The 17,326-nt window shown below is 43.6% G+C and overlaps 1 long non-coding RNA gene across 1 annotated transcript; it reads right to left on the bottom strand.

Annotated features, from left to right (window-relative positions):
• Positions 1-6,110: 6,110 nt before the first annotated feature.
• Positions 6,111-13,894, bottom strand: LOC115464511. Its single transcript, XR_003941262.1, has 2 exons — positions 13,812-13,894; positions 6,111-6,237 (listed from the first exon to the last, which is right to left on the bottom strand). It is a non-coding gene; the product is annotated as an uncharacterized LOC115464511 (long non-coding RNA).
• Positions 13,895-17,326: the final 3,432 nt, after the last annotated feature.

Genomic DNA, 17,326 nt, shown 5'->3' with positions numbered 1-17,326 from the left:
AACAAATTCCACAGTTTAATTACATGTTTAGTGAAGAAAGGTTTTCTCTGATTCTTATTAAATGTACTACTTTGTAGCTTCATTGAATGCCCCCTAGTCCTAGTATTTTTGAAAAGGGTAAACAGACGCTCAGCAGCGCAGACAAGCCAATCACATCCTGACACCAGCTTAGCACTACTGTCGGGTCAACTCTTGATACTGGTCTCCCCGGCACCTAAATTTCGGCGTCAGGTGAATTCTTCCTCGACCTCTTCCTTGAGTTGGAGTAACACCCGACACCTGTCCTACTTTAGGTGTGCTGCACTACTTCCCATCCCCCATCTTTCTTTTCTGTATCTGGCTGTTGGTCTTTGCTGTTAGCCATATCCAGAAATGCAGAATTTCTGGCTCATCACAAGCTCTGATAAGCTTTCGTTGCTATGGCAGTCCAGTGTCTTGTTACACATAACTTTTTCCAGTTACGAGATGGTAAGAACAAATGAACCAATGGTGTTATTTGCAGGACACCTATGCAACCTTTGATTGGTGTAGGGGAGGGGAGAGGTGATGACATCATTATTACTATAAAAATACCTGCAGACAAAGAAATCCTTAGAATGAGCCTTTTTGCAAGAGAGTTTTCTGTCTTGATTCAGGGCATTATCATTGCTAATTGGCTATTCTCCAGGAACTATATTATTTTCCTTTCTTTGTTTCGGGTAAGAACTATTTCTTTGTAACAGATAACTATGTACTATTCTCTTTTCTCTTTATATTTTATTTCCCTTCAGGATCCATGATATTTCCTGTTAGTGGTTTCTCTCTCATTTTCTTTCTTCTCCTTACAGCTGTTCTTTATCTAATTAGTCTGATTGCTTATCATTACCGAAGCTACTGATATTAGATTCTGTAAGTGTGATATTATTTTTCCATAACTTCCAACTGATATCTGAAGCTGTGCTGGTAAGAATAAAATCGACTTTTAATTCTCTAATTCCTACAAACTTTTTCTATGGTATTTTTATGATATTTAGTAAAATGTGAATGGCATTTAAACGCAGCCTAATACACACCATACACAACGTTCACGTAGATCAGTGTCTAGACATTCATCATTCAAGACACAGCCATTCTAAATCTTGTCAGCATCATACGATGCCGTCCAATTCTTGTCATTCAGTAATATCAAATAGATATTCAGATTCCACTCCACATGAATCTGTTTCACAAATTCCAACAGATTTGTTGAATTTGCTCACTCGTTTTCTAAAGCAACAGGAGTTAAATAAAATGCAACCACAGGCAGTTACTGCTCCTACTACATCTGCTGAATCACAATCTATCCCACAGTCTCACATGAAGCATTGAAGCAGACAGAGAGACTGGTCTGTTTCATCTTCTATTTCCAGACAGCAGTATTCTCTTCCTGGCAATCCAGTCTCATCGACAAGCACAGAAGAACACAAAACCTTCACGCATGTCAAAACAGACAAACACAGCGAAGGAGACAACGAAGATGATGAAAAAACATCCAACGGACTCAAAGAGTTCACATCAGAAGTTTATTTCACAAAAAAAAATACTGGACTCAACACGAATCGTGTTTCAGCCGCAGAGGCCTACCTCAGGAGTCCCCGTAGTATGTCAATATTTGAATCTCTGAGAGTTCTAAAGCATCTGCTAATGGTGAATCAACAGTAGATGTGAAAACAAGAGCATTCACAGTCAGAGTCGCTTCAAATACACAGAAACAATCCAACAGCGTGCACAGCAAAAAGCATCAGATGATTCCGACTGTGAACACTCCTGAAGCAGGCCTCACCATATTGGCCAAGGCAACCATGGTTTCCCATACTAAACAGTCTGGTCACCTTGCCTCCTCAGATGCTTCCCCAGTGTCTAGATCTACTAACACAGCAGAACAATACCCTACTGTATTGAACATACACAGAACTCCACTTAGCAGCTTAGCGTCACCACCTTAAAAAATGAGATCTTCTATGTTTTCTCAGTACGGCAACACTTATTTATTTAGATTTTGCTCACACCTTTTTCAGTAGTAGCTCAAGGTGAGTTACATTCAGGTACACTGGATAGTTCTCTGTCCCAGGAGGGCTCACAATCTAAGTTTGCACCTGAGGCAATGGAGGGTTAAGTGACTTGCACAAGATCACAAGGAGCAGCAGCAGGATTTGAAGCAGCCACCTCTGGATTGCAAGACCTGTGCTCTAACCACTAGGCTACTCCTCCACTAGCAACATTCCATGGAGAAGCCTTGCAGATCAGCAATGCGGCCGTGCAGGCTTCTGTGAGTCTGACGTCCTGCACTCACAGAAACAGAAGCCTGCGCGGCTGCAAGGGCAGGCTTCTACATGGAATGTTGCTAGTGGAATAGCAACAATGCAGAATCTCCAATAGTAGCAACATTCCATATATTTATTTAGATTTTGCTCACACCTTTTTCAGTAGTAGCTCAAGGTGAGTTACATTCAGGTACACTGGATAGATCTCTGTCCCAGGAGGGCTCACAATCTAAGTTTGTACCTGAGGCAATGGAGGATTAGGTGATTTGCCCAAGGAGCAGCAGTGGGATTTGAACCGGCCACCTCTGGATTGCAAGGCTGGTGCTCTAACCACTAGGCCACTCCTCCAACTCAAGTCTTATTAGCTTCTAGGAAAGTCTCCACAAGAAAATCTTATGCTTCAAAATGGCATCGATTTATTTGGTATACTTCTAAACATATAAAGTCATTGTCGTGCACCATTTCATCTGAACTAGATTATCTTCTCCATCTATCCAACAGTAGATTAAAGTGTTCTTCGGTCAGAGTACACTCAGCAGCTCTTTCAGTTTTTCATGATCCTATAAATGATACTACATTATTCTGTCATCCTATAACTAAAAGATTCATGAAGAAATTAGTAAATGTAAATCTACCTATTCCTCATCCACTAGTAGTTTGGGATCTCAGTAAGGTCCTTACTAAACTTGTGAAACCACCCTTTGAACCCACACACTCAACAGATTTCAAATCTGAAACTCAAAAGACGGCCTCTCTCCATACCATTACATCAGCACGGCGTATTGAAGAAATTCAGGTATTAGTATATTATTCTCCATATACCCAAATTTTACATGATAAAGTCTACATTTTATGTCTACATCCAAAATTTCTTCAGGTTGTTTCTCCTTTTCATTTGAATCAGTCAATCGTTTTACCAGTTTTTTTTATCCTCCACCTCACTTTTCACCAAGGCACAGAGATTTACATAATTAAATTGTGTTCGACCACTAACCATTTATTTGCAACGTACTAATTCTACTCATCTACCGTCTCAGTTATTTTTATCCATTGATCAAGATCATTCTCGTCCAGTTTCTAAGCGTACCATCTCCCACTGGATTGTGAACTATGTACGTTTTTGCTATCAAAATTCATCTCCTTCACCATTGGGGAAAATTCCACATTACAGCACACAAATTACATGCCATGGCACACCTGCATCAAGCTTCTTGACTAGATATTTGCAGAGCGGCAACATGGTCGTCAGTGTCCACCTTTACTCATTACTACTGCCTAGACGTAGCTTCAGCTGCTGATTCTAGCTTCAGACAAGCAGTTTTGGATGCTGGTATATAACTCGTTAACTTACCGCCTCCACCAGACACAGGCACCAGACTTCTTTATTTCTAATGACACATGCTGTATACTATATGTTTTTAAGTCTTTTACCTGTGTATAGCTAGAGAGTATTCATATGTGTGGCTATGTGGTCTTCTGGTCTATAGAGAAATGAGAGTTGCTTACCTGTAACAGTAGTTCTCTGTGGAAAGAAGATCCACCTCATGCAGCACTTAGTTTCTTCATACTTTACCTGCTACCCTCCTAAATGGTAAAATGCCTTACCTGCTGATAATTTTCTTTCCTTTAGTCACAGCAGATGGACCCAGTAACTGGTGGGCTGTGTCCATCTTCCAGCAGGTGGGGATAGTGATAATTCTTGTTATCTCTATCTGTCCTCTCATCAAAAGAAACTATACGATGTGATACCTGCCAGTGAGCCTTCTCAGGAGTAGCCCCCACACTCTGGAATTTACTCCTAGAGGGGCTACATACAACTGAATACTACCTGTACTTCAGGAAGTAGGTGAAAGCCTGGCTTTTCTCCCAAGCCTTTAATACACAGGGTGACTGACTATATGCTACTTCTGCACCTGGACTAGCTTGCTACACTTAGATCAGATCCTTATCTCTTGATTAACTGTACAACGAACTTTCCTTTCACCCATCTATTTATCACAACTGAGGCCCAGATAAACAAAGCTTACAGTGCTATTAACGTTTGCTTTAGACTGGCTCTAGCTAGTAGCTAGTAATGCACAAAGAGGTTTTCTTTGGCTCTGAGTGCCATTAGTAGCCACCGAAAACCCCATGCAAATGTATTCTAATGAGTTCATTAGTATTATAATGTGTATTTTGGGGGATAACCAGCTCCAGAGCAGCTGAAATTTAACGAGCAAATTTTACGGCTGCTCTGGAGCTGTCAGAGAGGAGGGAAGCACAAGAAGGCAACTGCAAAGGCTGCCTGCTTATGCTGCCTACCTCTGGCCTCCCAGTGCCCCCTCCCCTGAAAATTTTTTAAAAAATTTCCCTAGAGACTATGCCAAGTTACTGGCTGCCTGGAAACGAGATATCCCCATGGCCCTTACATCGCCTCAGTTCAAGTCCCATGTGCTTACAATGCGCAAAACAATGAACACGACGCAGCACTGGGAGCTACAATACAAATTTGCTCTTCGACTCTACATTTCTCCCAGAAGAGCCTTTCACATGGGACTCTCGCCTTGGGGAGAGTGCCTCAAATGCAGGGATCCAGGGGCCACCCTCGGGCACATGTTTTGGTCCTGCAAGGGCATAGTCCGATTTTGGAAGGAGCTAGTACAATATGTTTCTGAGATGTGGAAGGCGGGCTGGAAGTATGACTCGGCGCTGCTCCTGGGCCATCCTGTTCTCATACACCCTGTCCCGTCAGGATTTACCGCTTTTGTAGTGGCTAAACAAGCAATACTCTCAGAATGGCTTACATACAACTACCCTACAGTATCACAGTGGCGTGTGCGTATGATAACGTTACTGCGGGTAGAGAGGATGGGAATTACAGACTTTAAAACGAAGACTGGAGTGCGTTTCCAACTCACTTGGACTCCCTTTTGGAATACTCTGACTCCAACTGCCAGGAGTAGACTGTTAAACTTCTAGCTATTGCCCTGTACCCTGCGTTATTATGTTCATTTGATGCCATAGCAAGGGAAACAAAGGGGGGGGGAATGGGAGGGAAGGTTAAGTCCTATTTGTTGGTTTAGCCACATGGGGGGAAAATATCAGACATTCATACATGATGATGTTAACTTTTCTTCTTAAGTTTTGAATAAAAATGATTGAAACATAAAAATTTCCCTAGTGGTCGGTCCAATGGACCCTGACATCCCCCACCCCACAGATTTTTTTTTTTTAATTTCCATGGTGGTCCATTGGACCCTTAATTCCCCCTCCCCCAAATCTTTAAGTTTCCCTAGTAGTCCAGTGGACCCTATTCCACCCCCCCCCCCCAACAGCTCCCCCTGAATCATTAAAAAAAAACAAAACATTTTCCCTGGTGGTCCAATGAACCTTCCCCCCTCTCGATCCCCCATCTGAACCCCTCCCTGTACCTTTAGAAGAGGTGGAGGCAGGAGCAACTTTTATCTTCACTCTTAAGTTAATTTTTGGCACTTATCTTTTCAAAACGCGGTGGCATCCGTGTCTAGTTGCGTTTTGAAAAGATAAGTGCCAACAACTAATTTAAGAGGGAAGATAAAGTAAAAAATACAAGTCAAGCTAAGCTAATCATGCTTGTTTTCTTATGGAATAATCTTTCTCTGGACAAGAAGGAATGAGACTGATCTTTTACTAGTTTCTATGGATACCTTCTGTCTAAATAAATTATGAGGAAAAAAATAAGATGTTTGTGTGTTATAAAGTGGACCGAGTCGTTTAATTAGCTGGGAAATTGTAGATATTTTGAGTGTCCCCGCTTTCGAATAATTATTTGACCATTTAGTTGAAAAATATAGATAAGGAAATCCTTACCCAATGAGATCAGGGTCTCATAATTCTCCTTCATCACCTCCCTGTAAAGCTCCTTCTGGCCTTCATCCAAATACTCCCACTGCTCCTGGGAGAAGTGAACAGTGATATCCTCAAACGTCACTCGCTCCTAAAACACAAACCAGAAACAAACTCACTGACGTATGGAGGAGCTCAGAATGTATTAGAGTTCAGATGACTTTATTCTCCTAAGACACAAAGCAGGGGTGGAAGGGGATAAATGTTCCAGGAGAATAACAGACACAATCAAAGTCCAAGCTTCTAAAATGAATTATTATCCAAAAGTCCATGAACAACATAAAAGATTTAATGCTGAGGTCTACATCAAAGAAACCGACCGTAACACTTTATTACATTACCAGAGCAACCACCCCTTAGCAGTTAAACAAGGATTACCATTTTCTCAATATTTACGGTTCAGAAGAATTTGAACTCAAACCCACAAATTTCAGAAGTATTCAAAAAAAATTCACATCCAAATTACAAACAAGAGGTTATCCGGAACGATTGTTGAAGCAAACATATACCAGAGCTAAGTATAATCATAGAGACAGCTTATTAAATCAAGAAAAACAGAGAATGGATAACACTGATGCAAACTTGTGTTTTGAAATATGAACAAGGGTCAGCACAAATGAGTAAAATCCTCAAGACACACTGGAGAATCTTGCAAACACATCCAAGTTTTAAAAATCTGGCACTAAGAATAGCATACTCCCGATCTGGGAACATACGAGAGATATCGGAATCATCAACGAGTATTACACCAGGGGTAAACAAGGGACTTGCAGCATGCAGAGCGTGCAAATACTGTAAAAATATGGCAATCGCCACAGTATTTATAAATCCTACAGATGGTAAAAGATATGAGATATATGCCAACACTGACTGTAATAGTACGTACATATTGAAGTGTCCTTGGCCTAAGATTTATGTGGGCAAGACTACCAGACCACTCAAACTACGCTTGAGCAAACACAAACACAACTTGAAGTATTTAAAATCAGAAGCTCCGACAGTCGAACATAGCATTCAACATCAACACGCATTTGCAGACTATCCATGTGTGGTTATAGCTCAGGTTAAGCAAAGCCTTCGAGGTGGAGAGAGAGATCGGCAATTAATACCAAACAGAGCAGAGATGGATCTACAAGTTACAAGCTCTCATCCCCAAAGGCTTAAATACTAGAATAGAATGGAAAGCGTTTCTTTAAACAGCTCTCATAGTAGATTCAATATGACAGGAAGGAAACTAGACCACAGTAAATCTGATTGGCTGAACTAGGACGGCGTCCCTTTAAAAACGGGGAGCCGCCTTATATGAAATTTAGATCTCCGAATGCATTGAATGTCAGTACTAAGGGTAAGAAATAAATGGTTGCTTCTACTAAATAGTCTATAAGATTGGTAAATGAGATACATTTAAGTAGAATGCTTTGCTTTTTGTAGGACACAAGAGAAGCAGAGCAATAAGGTTTGTCTCCTGAAGAAGCAATGAAACGGAGGCACTCTGTCGAGCAAACCGCAGCACAAAGAGCAGAGATTCAAGTGTCCTTATACACGTAAAAACAGTAGTTAAAATACAATTAAATATAAAAAATACTTACAAAAGTATTTGACTTGGGGTTTTTTTAGGCTGATGAGGATTCCCGCCGGCAAATTATCACATTAAATAATAGCCAATCTTCTGAAGCCTTTTCCTCCATAGCATAAAAAGCTTTCAAAACGCAAAGCACATATACCATCTTTTCGGACTATAAGACGCACTTTTTCCCCCCCAAATTTGGGAGGAAAATGTGGGTGCGTCTTATAGTCCGAATGTAGCGTACCTGCTCGCTGTGGGGGGGGGGGGGGGGGCGGCCAGGGCCGGTCTTAGGCCGAGGCGAGCGTTGCCCAGTGCTTTTTTTGTGAAGTCCAGCTCACCTGCCCGCTCCCTTCCGTTCATGCACCCGTGCTCCCTGTTTTGAAATCTTTAATTTACCCGAAGTCGCGGCGAACCAGCAGTAAAAGCAGCAGGCAGGCTCGCCTTCTCGTCGCTTCCCTTCCCTCTCAGCGCGTCCCGCCTTCCTCTGAAGTAACTTCCTTTCCGCGAGGGCGGGACACGCTGAGAGGGAAGGGAAGCGACGAGGAGAGCCTGCCTGCCTGCTGCTTTTACTTACTGCTGGTTCTCTGCGACTTCGGGTATGTAAATTAAAGATTTCAAGACAGGGAACACGGTTGCATGAACGGAAAGTCGGGGAGCTGAGGGCGGACAGGCAGGCGGGCAGGTGTTTGAACGAATCACTGGACATGAGGAGGGGAGGAGAATTGTTGGACATGGACGGGGGGGAGGGCAGGGGAGAGAGGAGAATCGTTGGACATGGAGGACAAATTCCACTGCAGAGCCACAAAGGCTGTGCAAAACTGCTGTCCTCATACCTGTGGTCCTCCAGCAGATCTCCGCCACACTTTTTGCTTCAAAATTTTTTTTCCTATTTTCCTCCTCTAAAACCTAGGTGCGTCTTATGGTCCGGTGCAACTTATAGTCCGAAAAATACGGTAATTATAAAGTTAGCTTGTTGCATTTGAGATTGGAGGTATTCTATATACAAGCAGAAGCCAACATGTACTAAAATTCAATGCAAAAAAAGTGCAAAGTGATGCACTTAGGGAGTAGAAATCCACGGGAGACATATGTGTTAGACAGTGAGAAGCTGATATGCACAGACAGGGAGAGGGACCTTGGGGTGATAGTATCTGAGGATCTGAAGGTGACAAATCAGTGTGACAAGGCAGTGGCTGTAGCAAAAGGATGCTACACTATATGGAGAGAGGGGTAACCAGCAGAAGAAAGGAGGTGTTGATGCCCCTGTACAAGTCATTGGTGAGGCCCCAACTGGAATATGGTGTTCAGTTTTGGAGGCCGTATCTTGCAAAAGATGTAAGAAGGCTTGACGCGGTCCGGAGGAAAGCGACAAAAATGATATGGGGCTTGCACCAACAGATGCATGAGAAGAGATTGGAAGACCTGAATAAGTATACCCTAGACATGAGGAGGGACAGGGGAGATATGATACATAAGTACATAAGTGTTCCCATACTGGGACAGACTGAAGGTCCATCAAGCCTAGCATCCTGTTTCCAACAGTGGCCAATCCAGGTTACAAGTACCTGGCAAGATTCCAAAACAGTACATTTTATGCTGCATATCCTAGAAATAAGCAGTGGACTTTCCCAAGTCCATCTTAAAATGGCTTATAGACTTTTCTTTTAGGAAGCTATCTAAACCTTTTTTTTTTAAACCTTGCTAAGCTAACTGCTTTTACCATTTTAAGTACTTGAAAGGTATTAATATAGAAACAAATATTTTCCAGAGAAGGGAAAATGGTAAAACTAGAGGACATGAATTGAGGGGTAGATCTCTTCTCCACCACCTCCCTCAGGAGGGCATTCCAGGCATCAGCCACCCTCTCCGTGAAAAAGAATTTTCTGATATTACTCCTAAATCTATAGGAGTTTATCAAAAAATTCTTTTTCACGGAGAATGTGGCTGATGCCTGGAATCCTTTTTCACGGAGAGTGTGGTTGATGCCTGGAATGTCCCCCTAAGGGAGGTGGTGGAGAAGAGAACTGTGGCCGAACTAAAGGTGGCATGGGATGAACACAGGGGATCTCTAATTAGAAAACGAATGGTATAAAAAACAAAACCTAAAGAGTTGCATATGTGTTTGCATGTCAAATGGTACTTTGATGGCAACTCTGGCTGCATCTGCTAAGGCCGGTGCTGGGCTGGTTTATACAGTCTGAGTCCCGCATATAGCAATCTAGCTTATGATAAGCTGTAGAGAGCTTCGACAAACTCCAGTAATTTGCAATGTGAGGACATCGCCGGACAGTCTTTTATGGTCTGTGTCCTGCAAATGACAAGTCGGATTCGGATAGGCTGGAGTGGGTTTTGATGGCAATCCAGTAGTTGGAACGTAAGGACAGAGCCGGGCAGACTTCTATGGTCTATGTACCTGAAACAACAAAGGAAGACCATGATCAAGCATATAACATCACGATCATTGCTGATTTTAATCTTGAATTGAGAATGAATGAGACGGTTAGGCAGACTGGATGGACCATTCAGGTCTTTATCTGTCGTCATTTACTACGTTACTATATAAACAGAGTAAGACCTTTAACATATCTCTTTGGGTGGGGGGGGGGGGGCGATTCCCTACTGGAATAGCAGAGGGTGCTGCATGGCAGGAATGAGGTGCTGTTGTTAATGAGTTTGTTTTATATAATTTTTTTCAGGGTTTTTTTCTAGGTTGTGCGTTATGCAAGTATGTTTGGATGATGTCATTTCCTGCCAGGAAGCGTTTAAAAGTCTGATCACTGAATTGGAAAAGAAAGGAAAGACGCCACACAGCATAAAAACCAGACGTTTTTATGCTGTGTGGCGTCTTTCCTTTCTTTTCCAATTGTGGCAGCTATACCCGAGTCCCTGAGGCACATTGCGAAACCAGCGATGTCTGATGTTCAGGGAGGCTGCAAAGATTAGTAAAAGCTCAGTGGAGCAGCGTTAAGAGGCATTTGGTTTTCCAAGGTGCTGTGATTGTGGAGCTGCCGGGTAGCATGAAGTTCTACCGTAGTCAGCCTTGTAGTGAAGGACTAATTTTGAAGGACTACTGCTGCATTTTGATGTTTCATGTAAAAAGATTATTGCATTTCCCTCTGTATTCTCACAGCGTATTTATTCAAGTTTGTTCTCCCACACTGCTTATAGCGAAGGAAACGCTGTTTAAGGGCTTTGGTTTGCAGTGTGAAGGACCAGATGAATGAAAAAAACTTGTGCACCCTCTTTAGCTACTGGATTTCTGATTACCTGCTTGGGTGAGTTATATTTCTGAGGGTCTTAGGTGCTGATCTTAAATAATTACACTGTGTATGTATATCACTGGAGACGTTTTGTGATCGACTTTAATTCCCTTGGCTTGTTGATATTGTGTGTACTGGATACCAGAAGAGTTTTGGGATTTGTGATTGAGGTTTTTTGGTTCATTCTAATAGTGAGCCAACATGGTGACTTGAAAAGAGGGTTTGTTTGGATTCTGTGACTCTGGGGAAGCCACCTGCATATAAACTGCCACATAATACACCCGATGCAAACAAATGGAAGGATACTTCTGCAATCACCAAACATATTTATTTATTTGCTGCACTTGTATCCCACATTTTCCCACCTATTTGCAGGCTCAATGTGGCTTACAAAATGTTATAGCAACATGTACACATTATAGGATAAGAATTTCAGAATATAGATACAGATGGGTACATAGAATATCAAAGCATTCATATTAACGGAATAATAATTTTACAATTATTACAAATAAGACTGCATAAGTAAATCATATTGGATTGGAAGTGGATTGAAAGATCAACATAACATAACATAATTATATCAGGACAAGATATAATATTCAGTCGTGAGGATGTAATTAGGATGAACGGATAGGAGGGTTCCTTAATAGTTGTGATTGGAATAATTATATGCAACAGAGCTAAAATATAAGTAATATTAATATAGTTAATAGACTCTCTCATTACCTTGGATTTGTCCAATAGCTGATTCAGCTAGCAAAGATTAGCACTGTTTTTAAACACTCACTACCACCAGCTGGATAAGACCCAGATATTCAATGATAGCAGATATTGAGATCAGTGTCTGGACAGCCAGGTAGTAAAGTGGATACTCAGCTGCCCTGTGCGTTTGTGTGTGCTGAATATTCACAGATGATGCCTAAGCTTTTATTTTCCATATATGGACAGAGAAAAAACCTCTGACATTGTGATATGAAATCCAAACATGAGTCTGAGTACAGAGCAGGGAGAGGGGAGGAAAGTGAATCTAAAGAGATCAGAGGAAGCAGAAACTAAGAAAATCATAAAGACAGAGAAGAGCCCGAGGGGCTTACAAAAAAATAAAAAGCAGAGCTTTCTTTTCTGGAGCCCCAGGAATAGATTGAGCAGTGCCAGGCTCATTTCTTCTGCTTGTGTATAAGAGGCTGCCTGGCATTGCCTGGCACTGCATCCCCTGCTGCCAACCTCCTGCCAGTCTCCTACCTGCTGAGCACAAAGCCCTGCAGCCATTCTCCTGCCCTTCTCCACAGCACCATTTCCAGCCCTGTGAAGGGAGGGGAACCAGGAAGAAGAACTTTCTTTTTTATCTGCTTGCTCCATGCACCATGTGTGTATCAGAGGTTGCATGACATTGCCTGCTACTGCATCCCCTGCTGCCCACCTCCTGCCAGTCTCCTACCTGCTGAGCACAAAGCCCTGCAGCCATTCTCCTGCCCTTCTCCACAGCACCATTTCCAGCCCCTGTGAAGGGAGGGGAACCAGGAAGAAGAACTTTCTTTTTCGTCTGCTTGCTCCATGCACCATGTGTGTATCAGAGGTTGCATGACATTGCCTGGCACTGCATCCCCTGCTGCCCACCTCCTGCCAGTCTCCTACCTGCTGAGCACAAAGCCCTGCAGCCATTCTCCTGCCCTTCTCCACAGCACCATTTCCAGCCCCTGTGAAGGGAGGGGAACCAGGAAGAAGAACTTTCCATGCACTATGTGTGTATCAGAGGTTGCATGACATTGCCTGGCACTGCATCCCCTGCTGCCAACCTCCTGCCAGTCTCCTACCTGCTGAGCACAAAGCCCTGCAGCCATTCTCCTGCCCTTCTCCACAGCACCATTTCCAGCCCCTGTGAAGGGAGGGGAACCAGGAAGAAGAACTTTCTTTTTCGTCTGCTTGCTCCATGCACCATGTGTGTATCAGAGGTTGCATGACATTGCCTGGCACTGCATCCCCTGCTGCCCACCTCCTGTCAGTCTCCTACCTGCTGAGCACAAAGCCCTGCAGCCATTCTCCTGCCCTTCTACACAGCACCATTTCCAGCCCTGGCTCCCTCTTTGCTGGCTCAGGAGCAGCAGCCCTGTGAAGGTAGGGGAACCAGGAAGAAGAACTTTCTTTTTCCTCTGCTTGCTCCATGCACCATATGCCTATTAGAGGTTGCATGACATTGCCTGGCACTGCATCCCCTGCTGCCAACCTCCTGCCAGTCTCCTACCTGCTGAGCACAAAGCCCTGCAGCCATTCTCCTGCCCTTCTCCACAGCACCATTTGCAGCCCCTCTGAAGGGAGGGGAACCAGGAAGAACTTCTTTCCATGCACCATGTGTGTATCAGAGGTTGCATGACATTGCCTGGCACTGCATCCCCTGCTGCCCACCTCCTGCCAGTCTCCTACCTGCTGAGCACAAAGCCCTGCAGCCATTCTCCTGCCCTTCTCCACAGCACCATTTCCAGCCCCTGTGAAGGGAGGGGAACCACGAAGAAGAACTTTCTTTTTCGTCTGCTTGCTCCATGCACCATGTGTGTATCAGAGGTTGCATGACATTGCCTGGCACTGCATCCCCTGCTGCCCACCTCCTGCCAGTCTCCTACCTGCTCAGCACAAAGCCCTGCAGCCATTCTCCTGCCCTTCTCCACAGCACCATTTCCAGCCCCGGCTCAGGAGCAGCAGCCCTGTGAAGGGAGGGGAACCAGGAAGAAGAACTTTCTTTTTGCATCTGCTTGCTCCATGCACCATGTGTGTATCAGAGGTTGCATGACATTGCCTGGCACTGCATCCCCTGCTGCCCACCTCCTGCCAGTCTCCTACCTGCTGAGCACAAAGCCCTGCAGCCATTCTCTTGCCCTTTTCCATAGCAGAATTTCCCAACCCTGGCTCCCTCTTTGATGGCTCAGTGCAGGCGTTCTCTGTTGCTTCCCTCCAATGGCTTAAAAGAAAAAAGGGAAAGGGGAGGGAACAGAACAGGAAGGAGGAAGTTTGAGGACAGATCAGAGAGAAGAGAAGCAGGAGAGAAGGAGATTGGGGAGAGACACTTCTGACTGCTGCCATCTACTGAACCCTCCGACCACTAACACAAGAGGACTTGATCTGTACATAACACTATCCCAGACTCTATCCACGAATGTATTAGGATCATTTATACATATTTTTAAATTTATTTATTAGGATTTATTTACTGCCTTTTTGAAGGAATTCAATCAAGTGGTGTACAGCAAAAATAAGTCAAACATAAGCGATAGACAATTACAGCCATCAAAATATTCAAACTATACAAAGTATGGCATAGTATGCGACATTACAATGTCAACACAATACACTATAAAGCATTTTAATAGACACTGAGGGCACTAGCCTTTCTCTGAGATAGCTGTACAATGCTTTCCATATTTACCTTAGATGCTAATAAAAAATAAAATGTCAAAGAAGATATAAGAACATAAGGGTTTGCCATACTGGCACAGTATCCTGTTTCCACAAGTACCTGGCAAGATCCCAAAACAGTACAATAAATGTTATGCTGCTTATTCTGGAAATTAGCAGTGGATTTCCCCAAGTCCAATATGTCAGTGTAACGCACTGTTACATTTGGGCCCTGTTTGGATGGAAACCTAGTATAAGAGAGCACCATGAGCCCATCACACACTGGAGGATGTTCTGATTAGTGGATTCCCAGTGTGTGGTGGAGCTGATGAATTGCTATTTAAGGGAGGACAGTGCTGTGTAAACTTGTCATTGGTTTCCTGTACTCTAGAAGATCATAACCCCCACCAAGAGACCCGTTGGAGCTGAAGATGGGTACCTGTTAAGACCTTGAGAAAGGAGCAGGATTTAAACGTTGCTGTTAATCACTTGAGCTATATTGAGAAGCCGACCTGCAGGCTGGAGATTGAGGAGTCTCATTGCAACCCGAAGACGAAGAGATACCTCTAGACCACCAGGGATAGTAGAGTAGGGGAGAGGAGTCCCGTGCCCACCAGCCAGCCCATTTGTCCAGAAATCCGGACAAATGGGCAGGCTGGCCAAATCCATCCAGACGCCCGGACATGTCCTCAAAAAGAGGACATGTCCGGGTAAATCCGGACGTATGGTAACCCTACCTGGATTGGCCACTGTTGGAAACAGGATGCTGGGCTTGATGGACCTTTGGTCTGTCCCAGTATGGCAATACTTATGTACTTATGGGGAGGGGATAACATGGGGGGAGAGAGGGAATCTGGCTTTCTTTGGGGGGTGTCAAATTGACAGGGGATGGAGCGGGATAGGGCAGGGCGTGACTGGGGTGGGGATGTGACAGGGGACGTGGCATGTGTCCTCTTTTTTTTTCTTGGGGAAAATATGGTAACTCTACCTATGGGCGTTTACACGGTTAGCATGCATATATCCACCTCACCTACACACTTGTAAACTTTCCCCAGTCACTCAAAAATCTCATGGTGTCCAGTCAGATACCTATCCCTCACCACTCACGCAAACACAGTGCACCCACTCCCTCCTGATGCAGTCACATACACCCCTACCTAAATCCACTCACACACAGACTCACCCACCCCTTGCACTCACTCACATATTCACACTCACATCCAGAGACCTCAGCTATATACTTGTATCCCCCTCTCACTTCCTCCACCTTCAAAAAAAGGAACGCTGACCCAATGAATGGCTCAGTGGCTATGCTGTGGGAGATTCTGAATCTGTACGTTTGCAAACTTATGTGTCTCTGGCATGGTGAAAACATCACATAATTGCACACTAATTGTTAGCGTGCGCTAAAAACACTAATGTGCTTATAGCGCAGCTTAGTAAACAGGGCCCATAGATTTATATATGTATATATTATTGAATCTTTAACACAAGGAATTGCCGCTTATTGAATAATAATTGGCTTTTTTATCGTCTGGAGTCACATGAATTTTCAGTGGCTAAGATGGGATCACATCAGAAATATTTTGAGAAGCAATGCACTGTGCTAGTTTCTCATGTTAGTTTTTATATGTGCACGTGCACCTTTGCACCAGGCAGGTAAGTGACCAGGCGAGCCTCACATCCACCAGCCACCCAGCTATCTACATGCCTAATGATCGAATCATCAATTAAAACAGCTGCTGTAACCGTTCCCGCCTGGGCAGAAGTTCTCAGAGACATATTCGCGATGTGAGAGGATATTGCATTTCCTGTTGGGCAGGTCCTGGCTACAGGAGTACTTCCTACTTCACCAGGATGATGGTCTCCTTCTAGGAGACCTCCCTCCTCCAAGGCAGCACAGGGCCTGCCAGACTGGAGTTGGGACTTCTCTACAATATCCCTGTAGGTCTCCTCTATGTACCTCTCTGTCTCCCTCAGCTCCACCAAGTCTGCTACTCTAGCCTCAAGAGAACAGACCCGTTCTCTGAGAGCTAGGAGCTCTTTGCATCGGGCACACACATATAACCTCTCACCAACTGGGAGATAATCATACATGTGACACTCATTGCAAAAGACTGGATAGCACCCTTCTCGCTGCTGGACTGCTGTCTTCATCTTACCATTTTTTAGTTTTTCAATAATTTAAAAATTGCTAAAGTATTAAGGATATTAGTCTAATATAAAAAAAGTCTTTAGCTTATATGGTTTAGAGTTTTCTTCTTAGAAAGTAATGAAATGTAATAAAAAATCTGTAAGAGCACTCCTCGCTTGTTATCCTAATTAGAGTAACTGAGTATAAATAAAGAGTTATGCTAGTGGTGGGTGGGAGTTGGGTGCTTCCCAGAGATTGTCCAGTTGCAATGGGTAAGCATTTAAAGCTACTGGGAACCTTCGTGGAAGGAAAAACTTCCTTGGCTAAATTAAACAAAGCGATGGTGCCTGAAAAAGGGGCAAGGCACGGCACGGCAAAAAAGAAAGGGAAAAATGAGACTGCATTTCCGCAGCAGGTGGGAGGGCACTCACGCATGCGTGGTGAAGCATGTCTTGCGCTCCACAAAGCTCTACTTATACTTTTTATAAGTCCCGGACCTAAGACGCAGGTCGGCGTCACCCACTTGTGAGAATAGATAAGCCTGCATGTCCTCGGAGAAAGTAGTGTAAAAGGAGAATCCAAAGTCCATCACTAGATTATCCAATGACAACAGATAAATATTAAACAACAAAGGGAAATAAGGTGACCCTTGAGGAACTCACCAACTCAAATGCTTAACCTCAGACCATTAGTCAATTCACCTCACTTTAAATGCACTATCAGATAAGAAAGAGTTGATCCAACTGAAAACATTAACATAAATGTAAATGATTTCTGACCTGCCTGTTTTTTTCTTTTGTGTTGAGTGGCATGACTGGAGATAGAATCT

The sequence above is a fragment of the Microcaecilia unicolor genome, chromosome 1 (genome assembly GCF_901765095.1).
Source record: "Microcaecilia unicolor chromosome 1, aMicUni1.1, whole genome shotgun sequence".
Taxonomy (NCBI): domain Eukaryota; kingdom Metazoa; phylum Chordata; class Amphibia; order Gymnophiona; family Siphonopidae; genus Microcaecilia; species Microcaecilia unicolor.
Note: the sequence above shows the minus strand (reverse complement) of the source record. Positions and strands in the feature narration are given on the sequence as shown.